The sequence below is a fragment of the Bufo gargarizans genome, chromosome 6, assembly GCF_014858855.1.
Source record: "Bufo gargarizans isolate SCDJY-AF-19 chromosome 6, ASM1485885v1, whole genome shotgun sequence".
In the NCBI taxonomy this organism is placed as follows: Eukaryota; Metazoa; Chordata; class Amphibia; order Anura; family Bufonidae; genus Bufo; species Bufo gargarizans.
The window spans coordinates 293883056-293903722 of NC_058085.1; positions in this window are offsets into that span (position 1 = coordinate 293883056).

Genomic DNA, 20667 nt, shown 5'->3' on the forward strand with positions numbered 1-20667 from the left:
GCACACGACAGTATTTAGCGTTCAGTATACTGGCCGTTTTTTTTGTTCAGTATGCTGTATTTATACTGAACCATTCATTTCAATGGTTCAGCATAAAAAACGGAAGTGTCTCCGTGTGCATTCTGTTTCAGTATTTCCGTACCGTGAAAAGATAGAACATGTCCTATTCGTGTCCGCAAATCACAGTGCTTGGCTATATTTAAGTCAATGGGTCCGCAAAAAAAAAAAACAGAACACATCTGGAAATGCATCTGTATGTCTTCCGTGTCCGTTCCGTTTTTGCTGAACCATCTCATAGGCAAACTGTCAGTGTGTATTGCACTAGAAAAAATACACATATTGGGTATCGCCGCGTGCGTAACAACCTGCTCTATAATAATATCACATGATCCACCCGATCTTGTCAACACCGTAACAATATTTTTAATAAAAACTGTGCTAAAAAAGCTATTTTTTTGTCACCTTTTATCACAAAAAGTGTAATACCAAGTCATATGTACCTAAAAATAATAGCAATCAAACCGTCATCTCATCCTTCAAAAAATGAGATACAAACTAAGACAAACGCCCAAAAAATAAGATATGGCTTTTAGAAAATAAGGACACCAAAACATCATTTTTTTGTTTCAAAAATGCTTTTATTTGTTTAAAACCTAAATATATTTTTTTAAAAACAGACATATTAAGTATCGCCACGTCTGTAACAACCTGCTATATTAAAATATCACATGAGCTAATCTGTCTGGTGCACACTGTAAAAAATAAAAATAAAAAATAAATAAATAAAAAATATATCTATATATATATATATATATATATATATATATATATATATATATATTGAGTAAAGACACCGCAGCACATCCGATGGTGAAAAAGAAAGTGGAAACCTTTATTCACCCATGCAACGTTTCGGTCCGCTTGCTGGGACCTTTCTCAAGCAATACATCATAAAAAACTGTGGGTTTTTATGTGATCATATCAAATTAGCATACATAGGTGACAATAATAAAATATACAAAAAAAAGTGCCAGAAAACATGTCATATAGATATATCAAAGACATCATACCTGGAAGACAGTATAGAAGAAAAATATTTAATCACCAGTCCGCAAAAATTCTGCTGCAGGTCCGAAAAGTATTGTGGGGTCAATCACACTTCCAGGAAATTTATATATAGAGTTCGGACCGCGCGTATCATAAATAAACGGTATACAAACAGTTTCTTTTTTTCTCCTTCTCCTTTTTGAAAGGTACCGAGGTCTGCAGATGTCCTATTTGTGGATATCCTGCAACTTGTAATGATTATAATAGTGTAAATCCGTATGGTTGTACTACCCTGCAATGTGTAGATTGTACTTACACGGCACTCCACCAACAACAGGCGTATCTAAGGTATCCTCCGCAGCTAGTTCGATTCTTCGCGGCGAAGGTCCACGTTCACACGCCAGTATACAGAGTTCAACCACGGGCTTGATTCCAGCACACACCAGGTAAGTCTGCTAATATTACCAACTTCTTTTGATATAAAAATTTCTGTGGATACAAGTGGCTCCTACCATAGTGAAGCTCCGGTAACTATTTTAAAAGGTTTATTCAGTACATACTTACAAACATGCACTTAAAATCGCATATAAAAATCCCAGTGTCTTTCTTTGCCCGACCCAGGTTTCGCTCCTTGAGCTTCGTCAGGGGCACACATCATCTCTCCCTCCCCCTTCTTTTTTATTTGGTAGGCTAGCGTTAATCAAGCACCTGATGTGCTACTCCAAACACCTCCTCTTTTTTTCTCTATCACTTAACCCTACACCTGTATCTCTTAGTTCTCAATGGGAAAAATTGCAGATCTTTAAGTCCTAATCCACATGGGGATAGTTGTTCTACCAACTTCTACAACTAATTTAAAACGGCTTGCAGGTCAAAATCTACATTCAGGCCCCCTGGTTGTAGCGTACTCAATTCATATATCCACCTACTTTCTTTTTTATTGATTTTCTCTAAAAAACTTCCTCCCCTCCAATGGTTTTGTACTAATTCTACCCCCATAAATTTTAGTCCCTCTGGATTCTTTTGGTGATATTTTTTGTAGTGCGCCGAGACACCATGACTTTCAAGCCCCTTCTTGATATTTCTTATGTGCTCCTGCACTCGGACCTTGAGGGGTCTGATGGTACGTCCTACATACTTGAGGCTACATGGGCACTCCAGTACATATACAACCCCTTTGCTATGGCATGTCATCTCTCCACTACTTCCAATCGTTTGCCCTTCACAATACTCTGTACTGTGGTACTTTTTTGCGATCTTTCTGTTCTTTTTCAATTTTTACAGGCAATACAGAAACCACACCACACTGTGGTTGTACTGGTAGTACAACCATACAGATTTACACTATTATAATCTTTACAAGTTGCAGGATATCCACAAATAGGACATCTGCAGACCTCGGTACCTTTCAAAAAGGAGAAAAAAGAAACTGTTTGTATACCGTTTATTTATGATACGCGCGGTCCGAACTCTATATATAAATTTCCTGGAAGACAGTATAGTTGAATACATACATTCATATAGCCAAAACATCCAGGTATAATAATTCATAAGTAACATAATAATTTACACAAGTGGCAATCAACAGTGTATAATCATCACCTGTACATGTGCTGACATAATCGGACCAAACATGGAATCAGGCATGCTCAATGGTAGGAGGATACAATGTTGCGAATAACACCGCATGGATACGGCGTCCCAGAACTCAAGCTGCGCATGTTCGTGATGTCACTCTGGGAGAAATCACATGATCCCACGTGAAACATCACCTGACACATCGCATAGCAGATCGCTTTAGTAGAACATATAATGCAGATACAAGCGTCTTGTCAATATATAAATCTAGAACGGCGACTAGTAATTCAGGATGAAACACCCGGGTATAGTATCGGGTGACAAGCTATCTTGCGATGCACTGTCATCCGAAAAATGCAAGCAGAGGAGGAGGGGACCAGCGGCAGCCGTTGCCCTCCCATCTCGCTCACCTAGTTTTAACCCTATCGGGTGAAAAACATCCAAAGTAGCCATAGAATAACGCTTGCAGAAATATTTCAATTAAAAGTCTAATGTGTACAGCCCGCATGTTAGTAAAATCCTTTAATAAACATTGGTCGATTCTGAGTACAGAACATAAAAATATCCTATAATGTCGTATAAGAGAGCTCGTAACTTAAAGGATAAACTAGTAAAAAACGATATAGGCCCACAAAAAGGTGTACGTCAATTACTTTTGGCTCCCAAAAAAAGTGGTAGTTATCCGTGCCTTCACTGCGTAAATTGCAAATACATGGTGAGGGGACGTGAATTTATTCATCCAAACACAGGGGTTTCTTACCCCCTTAAATTTTATTTGACTTGTGACTCGAGTTTTGTTATTTATGTTTTATGGTGCCCCTGCAAGTTATTGTATGTGGGCGAGACAACATGCGATTTTAAGTCACGCTTTAATCAGCATAGTTTTTCTATACGCAAGAAACGCAAGGACTTGCCTGTCTCACACCACTTTGCTGATATGGGCCATGCTAAAGATGATCTCAAATTCATTATCCTTGACCATGTTCCATTACCGAGGACTGGTGATGAAAATGCTTAAAAAACGCGAGTCTGAATGGATCTTTAAATTACAAACTGTCAAACCGGGGGTTTTGAATGTAGAATATAAGCCATGGTTATTCATATGACCTCTCATTGTTTTGTCCCTGTCGGCTCGTGTGTTAAAGAATTTGTTCTTCCTTTTTTTAACAAATATATTTGGATAATATATTTTTTTATCTCTTTCACTTATAGGACCTATGGATGGAAGGGCTTTGCTCAACAGGAAGTTGGATGCTTTTGGACATGTGCGGCTTATTCACGTGGGATCATGTGATTTTTTCCAGAGTGACATCACGGACATGCGCAGCTTCTGTTCCGGGACGCCGTATCCATGCGGTGTTATTCGCAACATTGTATCCTCCTACCATTGAGCATGCCTGATTCCATGTTTGGTCCGATTACGTCAGCACATGTACAGGTGATGATTATACACTGTTGATTGCCACTTGTGTACATTATTATGTTACTTATGAATTATTATACCTGGATGTTTTGGCTATATGAATGTATGTATTCAACTATACTGTCTTCCAGGTATGATGTCTTTGATATATCTATATGACATGTTTTCTGGCACTTTTTTTGTATATTTTATCATTGTCACTTATGTATGCTAATTTGATATGATCACATAAAAACCCACAGTTTTTTATGATGTATTGCTTGAGAAAGGTCCCAGCAAGCGGACCGAAACGTTGCATGGGTGAATAAAGGTTCCTACTTTCTTTTTCACCATCGGATGTGCTGCGGTGTCTTTACTCATTCCGCATTATACACCTTGGTAAGGTGTCATCATCACTGGCACCCAATCACTTGTCACAAGGTGTGCTGCCCTGAACTTCTGTTATATTATATTATAATATATATATAAATATATATAGCCGGTGTAAAAAAAAAAGCCTTTATTTGTCACCTTACATCACAAAAAGTGTAATAGCAAGCGATCAAAAAATCATATGCACCCCAAAATAGTGCCAATCAAACCATCTTCTCATCCCGCAAAATTGATACCTTACCTAAGACAATCGCCCAAAAAATAATAAAAATAAAAACTATGGAGACACTAAAACATGATTTTTTTTTATTATATTTTTTTTTGTTTAAAAAATGATATTGTGTAAAACTTAAATAAAAAAGTATACATATTAGGTGTCACCGCGTCCGTAACAACCTGCTCTATCAAAATATCACATGACCTAACCCCTTAGGTGAACAACATAAAAAAAAACGGTGTAAAAATAAAAGGCATTTTTTGTTACCTTACATCACAAAACTGTAATATCAAACGATCAAAAATGTATACGCATTCAGTCATCTCATCCTGCAAAAAATTAGAACCTAAGACAATCGCCCAAAAAATAAATATGGCTCTCTGAATATGGAGACACTAAAACATGTTTTTTATTTTTTTGTTTCAAAAATGCTGTTATTGTGTAGAACTTAAATAAATAAAGAAAAGTAAACATATTGGGTATCGCCACGTCCGTAAGAACCTGCTGTATAAAACTATATGAACTAAACCCTCAGGTGAACAACGTAAAAAATAAAAAATAAAAACTGTGTTAAAAAAGCCTTACATCACAAAAAGTGTAATACTAATCGATCAAAAAGTCATATGCACCTTAAAATAGTACCAATAAAACCGTCATCTCATAGCGAAAAAAGTTAGCCGCTACGTAAGATATAGACACTAAAAAATCTGTAGACATATTTGGTATTGTTGCATCCGTAACAACCTGCTCTAAAAAAAATACCACATGATCTAACCTGTCAGATGAACATTGGAAATAACAAAAAATGAAGTGCTAAAACAGCTATTTTTGGTTATCTTGCCTCAAAAAGTGTAATATAGAACAACCAAAAATCATATGTAACCGAAAATACTACCAACAAAACTGCCACCTTATCCTGTAGTTTCTAAAATGGGGGTGATATATTTTTTTTGGGTGAAGTTTCTACTCTAGGGGTGCATCAGGGGGTCTTCAAATGTGACATGGCAGCTTAAAATTATCCTAGTAAAATCTGCTTTCCAAACCATATGGCGTTCCTTTCCTTCTGCGCAATGTCGTGTGCCCGTACAGCAGTTTACGACGACATATGGGGTGTTTCTGTAAAGTACAGAATCAGTGCAATAAACATTGAGTTTGTTAACCTAAAGGGTTAACAAAGTTTGTAAAATCAGTTTTGAATACCTTGAGGGGTGTAGTTTCTAAAATGTGGAAAAAAAACAATGCAGCAGCACCCTGCAAACCAGATAAAGTACAACAATGCCATAGTCACAAAAAATATTACAGTGCGAATGCTACACTTATTTATATAGTGAAATGCTTGGCAAATACACTTTGTACAAAACCATTTGAGCCAGTCTGCCGTACGTCAAGGCGATCTCTGTAAGACAGGTCCTAACACTAAATAATACCTTTTATGTGCCATAATGGCCGCCATAAAGTTCAGGAAGTGTTGGATCCACATGCATGCTGGGTCCACTCTGCCTTTTACCATTTTTGGTGCCAAAATGGCCTCCTTTACTTACAAGGGATGCAGGTACCAACATGCATGCCGAGCCCACTCCATACCTTTCCTTGTGCCAGACAGCTTCCAATGAATGTAGTGACAGCAGGCCACAGCTTTATACTGAAACTAATTAAAATCAGCTTATGGGGCAGACAGGCTAATCAGGAGTGCACGACTCGCCGGAGTGCCACACCTCCAGCGCTGTAAATCTGCAAAGAAAAGAGGGTTAGTCAGCACCTACCAATGCGCAAGTGCACGCTGTCATTGTACCATGGATAGCTCACCGTCACCACAGGTCCTTTTCCTCACAGATCATCAAAGAAGACAGAAGAGAAGCCGAGCTGCGCGAACAAGTGAATAAGGTGAGTTTCCTTAGCATTCTGTATTAAGAATGCTACTATTTTCCCTTTATAACCATGTTATAAGGGGAAATAATAATCATCGGGTCCCCATCCCGATCGTCTCCTAGCAACCATTACGTCAGAGTGCTCCGAGGAACAGACGGCACAGGCGCAGTGGAAATGCCGGCACAGGGAGCGTTCAGACAGTCACTGCGCCTGCGCTGAATACAGACCCACACGGCGCAGGCGCGAGAATTCGGCCGATGGATGAGATGGAGGCTGGCAATCTAAAGGAGATGGGCGGGCTTGACGGACGAGCGGGGCGGAATACAGGGTGAGTAGACGGAGCCTCTAGGTGCTGAAAAGACGCCCCCATAGCACCTAGAGGCTCATTTGCATAGCAATAAAAGTTGTTTTTTTTGTGTAACGGCTGCACACAAAGGTCTTAGAATAGCATGGTTAGGTACAGCAGACACTAGCAGATCGCTAGTGTCTGACAGCTAATTAGGTCCAAATGAGGTGGTAGAAACCCTTTAAACCACTCAAGTGTTGCTTTAGCCATGTGTTTGGGGTCATTGTCCTGCTGGAAGGTGAACCTTCGTCCTAGCCTCAAATAACGCACAGAGTGGTACAGGTTTTGCTCAAGAATATCCCTGTATTTAGCACCATCCATCTTTCCCTCAACTCTGACCAGTTTCCCAGTCCCATCCCCACAGCATGATGCTGCCACCACCATGTTTCACTGTGGGGATGGTGTTCTTTAGGTGATGTCTTGGGTTTGCGCCAGACATAGCATTTTCTTTGATGGCCAGAAAAGTTCAATTTTAGTCTCATCAGACCAGAGCACCTTTCTCCATACATCTTGGGAGTCTCCCACATGCCTTTTCACAAACTCACAACGTGCCTATTTGTTTTTAGCTTTCTTCTGGCCACTCTGCCAAAAAGCCCAACTCTATAAAGCATACGGCTTATTGTCATTCTATGTACAGATACTCCAGTTTCTGCTGTGGAACTCTGCAGCTCCTCCAGGGTTACCTTAGGTCTCTGTGCCGCCTCTCTAAATAATGCCCTCCTTGCCCGGTCTTTGAGTTTTTGTGGGTGGCTGTCTCTTGGCAGGTTTGCTGTTGTGCCAATTTTTTTCCATTTGGTTATGAGAGATTTGATGGTGCTCCTGGGGATCATCAAAGATTTGGATATTGTTTTATAACCTAACCCTGACTTGTACTTCTCAACCACATTGTTGCTTACTTGTTTGGAGATTTCCTTGGTCTTCATGGCAGTGTTTGGTTAGTGATGCCTCTTGCCTAGGTATTGCAGCCTTTGGGGCCTTTCAAAAAAGGTGTGTATATGTAATGACAGATCATGTGACACTTAGATTGCACATAGGTGGACATCATTTCACTATGTGACTTTTGAAGGTAATTGCTTGCACCAAGAGCTTTTCATGGGCTTCCTAACAAAGGGGGTGAATACATACAGTCATGTGAAAAAATTAGGACACCCTTTGAAAGCATGTGGTTTTTTGTAACATTTTTAATAAAAGGTTATTTCATCTCCGTTTCAACAATACAGAGAGATTAAAGTAATCCGACTAAACAAAGAAAACTGAAGAAAAGTCTTTTCAAGATCTTCTGTAAATGTCATTCTACAAAAATGCCTATTCTAACTGAGGAAAAAGATAGGACACCCTTGCCCCTAATAGCGAGTGTTACCTCCTTTGGCTGAAATAACTGCAGTGAGACGGTTCTTGTAGCCATCTACCAGTCTTCGACATCGGTCTGAGGAAATTTTACCCCACTCCTCAATGCAGAACTTTTTCAGCTGTGAGATGTTTGAGGGGTTTCTTGCACGTACAGCCCTTTTCAAGTCACCCCACAGCATCTCAATGGGATTCAAATCTGGACTTTGACTTGGCCATTCCAGGACTCTCCATTTCTTCTTTTTCAGCCAATCTTTGGTTGATTTACTAGTATGTTTTGGGTCATTGTCATGTTGCATGGTCCAGTTCCGCTTCAGCTTTAATTTTCTAACTGATGGTCTCACATGTTCTTCAAGCACCTTCTGATACACAGTAGAATTCATCGTGGATTCTATGATGGTGAGCTGACCAGGTCCTGCTGCAGCAAAGCAGCCCCAAACCATGACACTTCCACCTCCATGCTTCACAGTTGGTATGAGGTTCTTTTCTTGGAATGCTGTGTTTGGTTTACGCCAAACATGTCCTCTGCTGTTGTGTCCAAATAATTCAATTTTGGACTCATCTGTCCAAAGAACATTATTCCAGAAGTCCTGGTCTTTGTCAACTTTATCTCTGGCAAATGTCAGTCTGGCCTCGATGTTTCTCTTGGAAAGCAAAGGTTTCCTCCTTGCACACCTCCCATGCAAGTTAAACTTGTACAGTCTCTTTCTGATTGTAGAGGCATGTACTTCTACATCAACAGTAGCCAGAGCCTGCTGTAGTTCTCGAGATGACACTTTAGGGTTTTTGGAGACCTCTTTTAGCATCTTGCGGTCTGCTCTTGGGGTGAACTTGCTGGGGCGACCAGTCCTGGGCATGTTGGCAGTTGTTTTGAAAGCCCTCCACTTGTAGACTATCTTCCGGACAGTGGAATGGCTGATTTCAAAATCTTATGAGATCTTTTTAAATCCCTTCCCAGACTCATAGGCTGCTACAATCTTTTTTCTGAAGTCCTCTGACAGCTCTTTTGCTCTCACCATGGTGCTCACTCTCACTTCAACAGTCAGGAGCACACCAAACTAAATGTCTGAGGTTTAAATAGGGCAAGCCTCATTCAACATGCAGAGTAACGATCTACTAATTATGTGCACCTGGTGTGATATACCTGTGTGAGATCTGAGCCAATTTAAGAGGGAATACATGTGAGGGTGTCCTATCTTTTTCCTCAGTTAGAATAGGCATTTTTGTAGAATGACATTTACAGAAGATCTTGAAAAGACTTTTCTTCAGTTTTCTTTGTTTAGTTGGATTACTTTAATCTCTCTGTATTGTTGAAACGGAGATGAAATAACCTTTTATTAAAAATGTTACAAAAAACCACATGCTTTCAAAGGGTGTCCTAATTTTTTCACATGACTGTACACACATGCAAATTTTCTGTTTTCTATTTCTAAACAATAGTTTTCTTTATATATGTTTCTCATTTCACTTCACCAACTTAGACTATTGTGTTCTGATCTATCACATAAAATTCTGATTAACAAAACATGCTGTAATGTAACAAAATACGAAAAAAGTCATGGGGGGTGAATACTTTTGCAAGGTACTGTATAGAAAATAAGTTCTTGATAAACAATGAGGTGGGGCCTAGTGATAAAAGTATGTTTCCACTAGAGGTCATCTTCTTTCAGTAAAATAATTCTGTTGGTTTTGTTAGTAAAGAGAATTCTGAGCAGAAATATAATAATGTTTATTTATATAGCGCCTGCAGTGCTTTACAAATTCAGAGGGTACATATAAAAAGCAAGACACCACAACTAGTGATGGACGAACATCGGCGGGGACGTTTCACGAACGCGCGTCCGTGATCAAATGTTCGCGAACCGCTCGTTCGTGGTGGGTCCCATCCACTTTAATGGCAGGCAAACCTGAAAAACCTTGAGGTCATATTTGCAGCCACCAAATGCTTACTAGAAGTGCACAAATAGTCCTACAACATGGACAGTGACATACCAGAGGGGGATCAATGGCAAAAATTCCCACAAATAATATGTATTTTAATCAGGGGCCATTTTTATGCGTCTTAAAGGGAAACTCTCAAAAATGTGCCCTGCTGGAGCCTAGAAAAAAATTATTTTAGGCAATTACCGGACAGAAAAGAACAAGTGATTATGTGGCTGGAGGTACATTAGGCGTTTACTGAATAACAATGTTACTGTAGGCCAGTGGAGTACAGGCCCCAAAAATTAGGCATTCACCTGACAGAAAAGAACAAGGCCTTGGGACGTCAGGAAGAACACTACCTCTCTTGAAACCTTTTAATAAATTGCTTGACCGCAAATGAGCTATTGACAGGAGGAAGACCTGCTAACTTGAAAAAGACACCCCTGCCGTTTTCTGAACGGCTGAACACCCCAAACCTGCCTTAACCAAACTACAAATAAAATCCATGATACAACTAACATCACCTTCAAAAACATTAGTTCTATTAGCTTTACAAAATAACGACCATTTATTCCAAGCTAACGCATACCCATTCCATGTATTAGGAACCAAACTATTCCGGATCTGCTCACATATCAATGCCAAATTAGACTCCACATGTAAGGTGGACACGGAATGCCTTACTTCTCCGCATTTGGAACCAAAGTGTAGAACGTCTCCCACTGTACGCGAGAAAGAGAATCTGCTATTGAATTTGATCTACTATTAATATAAGTAGCTTTAAGCCATATATTCTTAAACATCAACAAACCAAAAAAGTAGTAACTTTACTGCCATCTCATTATTAGATGACAAACAATTCACTGCAAATAAGACACCTTTATTGTCTGTATAAACCAAAACTCTCTTGTCAGCAAGCTCCTTCCCCCATGTTACTAAAGACACGACTAATGGGAATAACTCAAGTAACACTAAGTTCTTCAAAACGCTATCCACTTTCCAAGACTCATGCCATGGTTCCGCAGACCACCGGCCCTGAAAGTATGATCCATAACCCCATGAACCTGATGCATGAGTGACTAGGCCTAATGCCTCAGAATCAACAAATTCACGCTGCCACATGCTAGCTCCATTAAAATTAATCAGAAATTCATCCCAAAACCTTAAATCATCTTTCAACGATTTAGATAATCTGATGTGAGAAAACAGAGACTTAAGAACTTTAGTTGCCATGTAAAGTCTTCCAGGAAATACCCTCCTAATAGGAATTACTTTTGAAGCAAAAACAAACAGGCATAATAAGCTCTGCAATTCCCTCAATGTAGTTTTCTTAACCAATAACATCTTTCTAATGAGCTCCAACAACTTATTAAGCTTATCCATTGGAAGCCTGGACTCCATAGCTACATATAAATTATTATACCTAAAAATTCAATTTTATAACAAGGAAAAAATGTTTTTTTCCTCCGCTGAAGGTGTACCAAAAAACTTACAAACTCCATAAAAATGATTCAACAACAATAAACAAACATCAGAACTAGGGGGAGCCTACAAACAAAAAAAATCATCCAAATAATGTAACAGACCCCCAACATTAACCGAATACATAGTAAACCAATAAACAAACAACAAAAAAGGCTCAAAATAAGAACAGGATAACGAAAAACCCATTGGCAAACAATTATCAAAGTAATACATTCCTTCAAATTGAAAACCTAATGAATTGAAACCTTCCAGGCAGACTGGCAATAAACGAAAGGCCGACTTTATATCTGCTTTAGCCAAAAAACAACCTTGACCAAAGGTGCTTAGCAAACTGACAGCCTCATCATAAGAACTATACGAGACCGAACATCATTAAGCGATTGCTTCTCTGGAAAGGATAAATGACGAGTCAGCCTAAATTCATTAGTCGCTTTCTTAGGAACTAGGCCCAAAGGGGATAAACGAAAATCTTGGAATGGAGGATGAGTAAAAGGACCAGCCACCCTATCTGATACCTTTCTCAATTTTTTCCTTTACCACTTCAACATTTAAATTAACTGAATTTAGATTCTCTATCCAAACACACACTGGGCCTTTAAATTGAAGGACGAAAAAAACATTACTAAATCCTTTAAGAATTAGTTCCGCCTTCTCCTGATTTGGGTAAATCCCTAGCCATGGAACCATGTTTTCCAACCTCACCAGATTCTGTGTTGTTTTTTTTTTTTTTAATCATGATTGGTAACGGACTGCTGGGGCCCGGAAACCCTTTTAAAGCAGAAAAACATAGGGTGCGGACCCAAACAAACCGAACCCTTGTGCTTATATTTTCACGAATTTAACCACTTGCATGCTAACTCTTTAAAGGCAAAACAAAGTCCCTTCCTTAAAACATTCTGTGTAGGACTAGCCTGCTGCTTCAATACTCCTCCAGATCTCTGAGGAAGCATTAGACTCAGCCACAAACCCACATATTTACCACCCCAATTTCAACCAGGATGAACCGCTAATTTTTGCAGAAATGTTTCATCATATTGAAACCAAGAGAAACCACCGAAATTATGGTAAGCCTCAAGGATGGTGTCAACATACTGAAGCAAACCAGAACATAAATGAGAATACTTAGACCGCAAAATAGAAGCGTAAATCCAAAAGGCTTGCAGCCAATTGTTAAATTATTTTGGGGTTGTCCTTTTTCTTTCATCCTCTGACCTTTCATCCACTCTTTTCTCTGACTTAAACACTTCTTTGGACGAAGGGAGCAACGACAAAATGTCAATGTACTCCCTCCGCCAAATCCTTTCTTTAACAGAATTGGGCAGATGAAATCCCAGAGGAGAAACCTCACAAGACATCAGCTCTTTCAAACAAGATTCAGTCACACCGACCACATTAGCCAAAACTGGCCCACCCCCACCAGAAGCTGTAACCGCAACAGTTGAGGGACGGCGACGGAACCGCTGCCCCTGTACTAGAAGCATCACCTTGAGCCAGGTCAGAAAAGACCCTGGCTAAACCATGTAAAAAGGAACCTTTCTGGTCATTATTAAAAGCAAAACAATCAGGCAGAGGTAACTGCTGAGCCATATCCTCACCAAAGCTCTGCTCCGCCGAATCTTCAGTAGGCTGCCTAGCTATCTCCTCAGAACCAGGCTGCAAGACCACCAACCTGGGAGGAGACTGCTGGCGCCCACCTAATCCAGAGTTACTGGAAGTAGAATAAGTGATCTTTGGCCTCTTCTTTTTTCCAGATGACCGGACAGGCGCCTCCTGATGACGAAATCCTCCTGGCTACGGAACTTCTGGTGCAGGGCAAAAAGAGGAATCCCTGCCCTGCTCAGTCCTGGAACTTCTACTCCGTCGCTCCTCCTCTTTGGTCACATGACCTGCTCCTTCTTCCGCCACCTGGCATGCGGGCTCACGGCACTGCCTCAGCCAGGTGCCTGCACAGCCACTCCTCACCACCACAGGTATAAGCTCTTTTGTGAATCTGGCTGAGGAGCGCTTTCATGCAGCACCGCCAGGATCTTCATTGCAGGACGGACGATAGCTTTTTACATAGCTTCATGCATTCCCCATGTAATAGCAATTCTGGAACATTTTCTTATGTCTGTATGCTATGCCATTCCTTTATTATTTCTACTAGAAGTTATGAATGCATTGCTATTAGCCTTCAGTAAAGGTACAGATGGGAGGTAACCAGTTGGGAGTGTGCACCTACACAGACTGAGTCTATCCAATCAGTGCTGCCATTTTCAGACTTTGAAGGTACACCCCCTTCCCCCAACTGGTTACCTCCCTTCTGTACCCTTACTGAAGGCTAATAGTAATTCATTCATAACTTCTAGTGCAAATAATAAAGGAATGATACAACATGGAGCCATAAGAATAGATGTTCCAGAATTATTAGTACGTTGGGAATGCATGTAGCTTTTAAAATAGGCATGTCAGGAGTGGTAAAAGGAGTGGATGCAAGGACCAATAATTTCCCCCTTTATGTTCCAGCAGTTCTAACTTTTACAGTTTCTCTTCAAAATTTTATTTTGCAGGATTAGTTGTAGTTTTTTTTTAGAAACCATTTTGAGGTATATAAAGTATATTAAATAACTTGTATTATTTATTTCCAGGACGTACTCCATGACAGCACCCATGGAGGATGTCCTTATTGGCTTCTGTAGGGACAGGAAGAGAGACAGTTTAAAAGGCCCCTCCCCATCCCCTCTCTACAGTGTTTTTCCTGTCCCTACTGGGATAGGGGGAGTGAGACAGCTCCCTCCTAGCAAGTTATGTAGGGAATGGGGCGAGTCTGGTCGGGGGGTGCTTACCTCTCCTCTTCAGTCTCCTGCAGCCACTTAACCAGCACCCCTCTGGGAAGTGGTCCCCTGGTTGGGTCCCCGATACCCTTTTCTGAGCTTGGCCGCAGGAATCGGGGATGCCGTAGTCGCTTCTCCCTTCCGGAGCTCTGGGCTCGGCAGCGGCTCCTGCGCTCCCCTGCGCACGCTAGGTGGATTACCGAGCGCTCCCACGTGACCGGAAGCCAACACGCGTCACCAGAAGTATCATGTCAGCGCGCATCGGCATGCTGGAGACCTTCCGAATCAGGAGGTCTCGCATGTCTAGGGGGTTGACTCTTCCTTGGAATGAGTCCCCCCGTGAAGAGCAGGAGGAGGCGGAGCCAGGCAGCAATGGGCGGACCGGTGAGTAGACGAAACCCTATTTAAATGTCTGATGGCAGCCTGGTGAGGTTGCATCATGGAGGTCCAGGCCTCCAACAAGCAGGAGACTTGTTCAGACTCCCCCGTCCAGGCCCCTGTAAGTAGCCACGCTCTATGTGCTTTGACAGGGGTGTTTTTTAGCAATCCCTTTTGACTCTAAATTAGTCTCTATTCCCTTTTCCCTTAGACTGCTAAGGAGTCAGGGCACAAACCGCATGGAGACCCTAAAAAGAAGGGAAAGAAGTGTGCGACCTGCCAAACAAGGCTTCTGGAGTCATATAAAAAACCCAGTTATGCCCAGAATGCCTTTCCAAAATTCTTAAGGACGAACGGTCATCCCTACTTTCAGACTTGAGGGATATCGTAAGACAAGAGGTGCAGGCGGCAACCTCGAGCCAGAACCCAGACCCGGTACCATTCCCCCCCCCCTCCAAAAGAGCCAGGATCCAGTCAGGCTCTGATTCAGAGGAAGAGGGACTATGTGCTTCAGACGGAATCGACGATGACTCAGTGTCCTTTCCTCAGGATGAACAACGTAGATATTTCTTTTCATCCGAGGATCTAGATCCTCTTCTCACCGCCATTAGGCAGACTATGGCTATTGAGGAGGAGGAACAAACACGCTCAGTAGAAGATGAAATGTTCGGGGGTCTTAAAGTCAGGAAAAGAAAGGTCTTCCCAGTAAATAAAAATCTAAAAGATCTTATTACAGAAGAATGGGCAGATGGAGAAAAGAAGCTCTTCATTCCCAGAGATTTCAAAAATCGACTGCGCTTCGATCCGAAGGACACTAATCTCTGGGACGAGGTCCCAAAAGTAGATGTCCAGGTGGCCAAGGTTGTAAAAAAGACCTCAATACAGTTTGAGGATTCATCGCAGCTGAGGGATCCCATGGATAGGAAGTTGGATGGCCTGCTGAAAAAATCCTGGGAGTCAGGGGCAGCTACAATTAACACTAACATTGCTGCCACTTCAGCTTCCAGAGCCTTAGTCTTATGGATTAATCAACTGGAGAGTCACCTCGGGGCTAAGACATCCAGGGAAAAATCCTAGAGTCACTCCCTCTGTTAAAGATGGCCTCAAGTTTCCTGGCGGACGCTTCAGCGGAAACTGTTAGATTTACAGCCAAATCCCAGTCTCAGACTAACGCCGCTAGACGTGCCCTCTGGCTCAAGTCCTGGTCCGGGATGTAGCGTCTAAGAACAGACTCTGCTCCATACCATTCTCTGGTTCTTTTATGTTCGGCCCAGTCTTGGACTCTATCCTCCAGAACGCGGCGGATAACAAAAAAGGGTTTCCTGAGGAGAAACCTAAAAAGCCGCAGCCCTTTCGTAGACCCTCTGGCCAAAGTCAGGCCAAGGCTTATAGAGGGAAAGGTAAATCGGGCCGTTGGAGCTACCCCAAAGGGGGCATGGGAAGGGGTTTCCTCTTCAACCCCAATACCAACACAGGAAAACCATGACGCCAGACCGGTAGGAGGGAGACTTCGTCACTTTTGGGAAAGATGGAAGAGAGTTACTCACAACCAGTGGATCCTGGACTCCATCAGGGACGGCTTCAGGATAGATTTCAGAACTCCTCCTCCACAAACCTTCCAGGTGACTTACTTCGAATCTCCTCTCCTTCAGCAACAGCTGCTGTCAGATATACAAAAGCTTCTGGTTCTGGGAGCTATCACCCAGGTCCCTCCTCCCCAGCATTTCACAGGACACTATTCAAGACTATTCTTTGTGAAGAAGCCAGACGGGTCAGTAAGGACGATCATCAATTTAAAATTTCTAAACAGGTGGGTGACCTACTAAAGGTTCAAGATGGAGTCAATAAGATCCACTACTCCTTTGATCCCACGAGGTGCTCACCTTTGCACATTGGACCTCCAGGATGCGTACTACCACATCCCCATACATCTTCAACATCAACAGTATCTAAGGTTTGCAGTCAAGTACAAGGAGGAGATCCTTCACTACCAATTTCTCCTCTCCTTCAGCAACAGCTGCTGTCAGATATACAAAAGCTTCTGGTTCTGGGAGCTATCACCCAGGTCCCTCCTCCCCAGCATTTCACAGGACACTATTCAAGACTATTCTTTGTGAAGAAGCCAGACGGGTTGGTAAGGATGATCATCAATTTAAAATTTCTAAACAGGTGGGTGACCTACTAAAGGTTCAAGATGGAGTCAATAAGATCCACTACTCCTTTGATCCCACCAGGTGCTAACCTTTGCACATTTGACCTCAAGGATGCGTACTACCAGATCCCCATACATCTTCAACATCAACAGTATCTAAGGTTTGCAGTCAAGTACAAGGAGGAGATCCTTCACTACCAATTTCAGTGCCTGCCGTTCGGGATCTCATCTGCCACCGTCTCTTCACAAAGATAGTATCAGAAATGATGGCCTACCTTCGCCAAAGTTCGATTACAATCGTGCCCTACTTGGACGATTTTCTGCTGATAGCAGATTCAGCACAAAAGTTGGAGGGGGACATCCATCAGATTATAGCCCTATTCAAAGATTTGGGGTGGATTGTGAACTATTCAAAATCGGACCTGTTACCAGACACGAGGAAAGAATTCCTGGGCACTCTGCTGGACACGAGGATATAACATTCCTTTCTACCGGAGAGGAAACAAATCAATATTATGGGCAGCACGGTGGCGGCTCAGTGGTTAGCACTGTTGCCTTGCAGCACTGGGGTCCTAGGTTCGAATCCGACCAAGGGCAACATCTGCATTGAGTTTGTATGTTCCCCCCGTGTTTGCGTGGGTTTCCTCCGGATACTCCGGTTTCCTCCCACACTCCAAAGACATACTGATAGGGACCTTAGATTGTAAGCCCCATTGGGGACAGTTGGATGATAATGTCTGTAAAGCGCTGCGGAATTAGTAGCGCTATATAAGTGTGTATAATAATAATAATAATAATATAAGAGAAAAGATGGAGTCGTTCAAAAAGAAGAGAACCCACTCAATCAGAGAAGCCTGGGACTGATGACCTCCTGTATCTCAATTATACCTTGGGCCCAATTCCACTCCAGGACCCTCCAGGAGGCAGTGTTGACAGCCTGGAACAGAGACCACCGCTCTCTGAACTCAAAGATAAAATTGGAGAAGGGGATATATTATGGCTGGAATATGTCTGAAGCAAGTCTGAATGACTGGGGGGGCATGTGGACCAACATCTCTTCCAGGGTTCTTGGGTGCTTCAGGACAGAATAAGGTCCTCAAAAGGCAGTGCTGAAGACTCTGAGAGTCTTCTCCAAGGTCAGGATCCTAAGTCGTCACAGGATTGACGTGGGAGAATGGAGTCTGAACAAACAGGTTTTCAAGCAGATCTGCCAGGTATGGGGCCAACCAGAGATAGATCTCTTCGCATCCAGGGAAAATTCTCAGCTGGACTGTTTCTACTCTCTAAACCCCAGTGGAAACCCCAGTGGCAGTAGATGCCCTAGCCCAGAGTTGGGACATAAAACTGGCATACGCCTTTCCTCCTTTGCCCCTAATCCTGGCAGTCTTAAAGAAGATGAGGATCAGCTCTACCACTCTGATCCTAATTGCGCCAGACTGGCCCAAGAGAGCCTGGTACTTTGTCTTGAAAGAGATGTCAGTCAAAGATCCGTACCCCCTTCCATGCAGGAAAGACCTGGTAACACAAGGGCCTCTGGAACATCCCAATCTCAACAAGCTGAGACTGACTGCCTGGATCCTGAGGAAGAAGGGTCTCTCCGATCAGGTAATATCAACCCTGCAACAAGGCCGTAAACCGGTAACCTCGGCCATACAGGCAGGGTTTGATATGGGTTTAAAACCTAGCACACTCAAGGTACAGATCTCAGCCTTAAGTAGCTGCTTAGACTTTCCATTAGCAGAACACAGGTGGGTCAAGAGATTTGTCAGGGCAGTTTCCAGAATGCGACCCACCTTAAGACAAACTGTTCCCACGTGGGACTTAAATGTAGTACTGAACAGCATATGTGATTCTCCTTTTGAACCCATTGAGGATATATCCGACAAACTTCTATCCTTCAAGACGGTGTTTCTATTAGCCATCACTACTGCCCGTAGGATAGGCGAGATTCAGGCCCTGTCAGTTAGGGAACCCTTTTTGAGGATCCTAGACGATAGGATAGTTCTTAAGTTGGATCATTCCTTTTTTCAATGTTAATAAGACCTCAGCTCAAACCCCTATGTGGAGGACCCCCAGTCAGACCTCAGATAAGAGCCCTATGCCTCATATCATCCCTCATATGTCTCATATCATCCCCCATGCCTCTTATCAGCCTCTATATGCCTCTCAACAGCCCCAAGCAACCTCTCATCAGCCCCCAGCAGCCTTATATCAGCCGCCATTGCATCTCACCAGCCCCCAGCATTGAACAGCCAAGGACCAGGAAGCGGTAAGTACATAGCCTTCACCGCTTCCTGGTCCTCCGGTACTAATGAGCTCTTCTATAATGGAAGTGCTCATTAGTATTCGCCTCATAAGACGCAGGGGCATTCGCCCCCCCCCCCACCCATGCGTCTTATGGGGCGAAAAATATGGTATTTACGGCATTCACTGTGTGGTGAATATAACATTATTATGTGGGTCAGTACAATTCCACATTTCTATATTTTTTTTTACTATTCTTCCTTTCCTCCTGCAGGCTGTCAGCTCTGCAACTGCTCCCTCATTCTCCTGCAGACTGACAGGGAGGGGGGCAGCTGCTCATATCCCTGGTTTGGTTAGCTAGAGATATGTTTGTATTGTTTGAAATCTGGCACTCCAAGCTTTCAGACAATACCAGAATGACAGCAATATCTTCAGTACATGGGAAGATGTCACTGTTAGAAATCGGGATGCAGTGAATACAGCTAAAAGTGAAAGTAAAAGCAAGATTTACCTTGGAATTATTCACGACTTGATTTCTAACGCATGAAAACAAGACCAATTGCATGGTTCTAGCTGCTGCCATTCAGGAGATATCAGCATCTAAACGAGCCCTCCCCCCTTCCACTTCTGCATGAGCTCAGCTCTGGCAAAACAGTTAAGTACTTTTCCCATTGCCAGAGCTGAGCTCGGGCAAAACAGTTAGTTCGTTAAACAGGGCTTGAGACATAACATGGGTAATGGCTAAGCCCCCGAATCCTGGTGAAGGTCTCTTACACAGTTAAGCCATTTCTCTCTGGTCTGCACTGATGAGCTACACTGAAAATGAACTGAGACTAAACGGGTATATCATCAAAATATTAATATCTTTATTGAATACAAGTTACATATATAAAAGAGAGAACATGATACATCAGATAAAAAATGGACTACACCTGAGGAGGCATAGCAACGTGTACATGTAAACAAGGGGAAAGAAAACAGGGGAACAGAGATGAAAAATAAGTCATCAGGCCCAATGCTGTCCACAGTCCAATGTGTGTGTGTGTGTGTGTGTGTGTATGTATGTGTATATATTTATATATATATATATATATATATGAAAAACCACCAGCAGCACCATCCAGGAGAAAAAAAAGGGACAAAAAGGGAGGGTGCAAGGCCCAAGTATGGCAATAGGTGCTTACCCACTTGTATACGACAAAAATTGGACTGCACTCCAAAGAACTTTCCAATGAGTCAATGTACTTTATTCACCCATCAAGTGGCACAGATCAACGTTTCGGCTCATACATGAGCCTTTCTCAAGCCGAAACGTCGCTCTGTGCCACTTGATGGGTGAATAAAGTACAGTACATTGACTCATTGGAAAGTCCTTTGGTGTGGAGTCCAATTTTTGTCGTATATATAATACACACACACATATAGCACCCAGCGGGTATAAAGTGCAAGTGCATATGATAAATGAAATCTCCA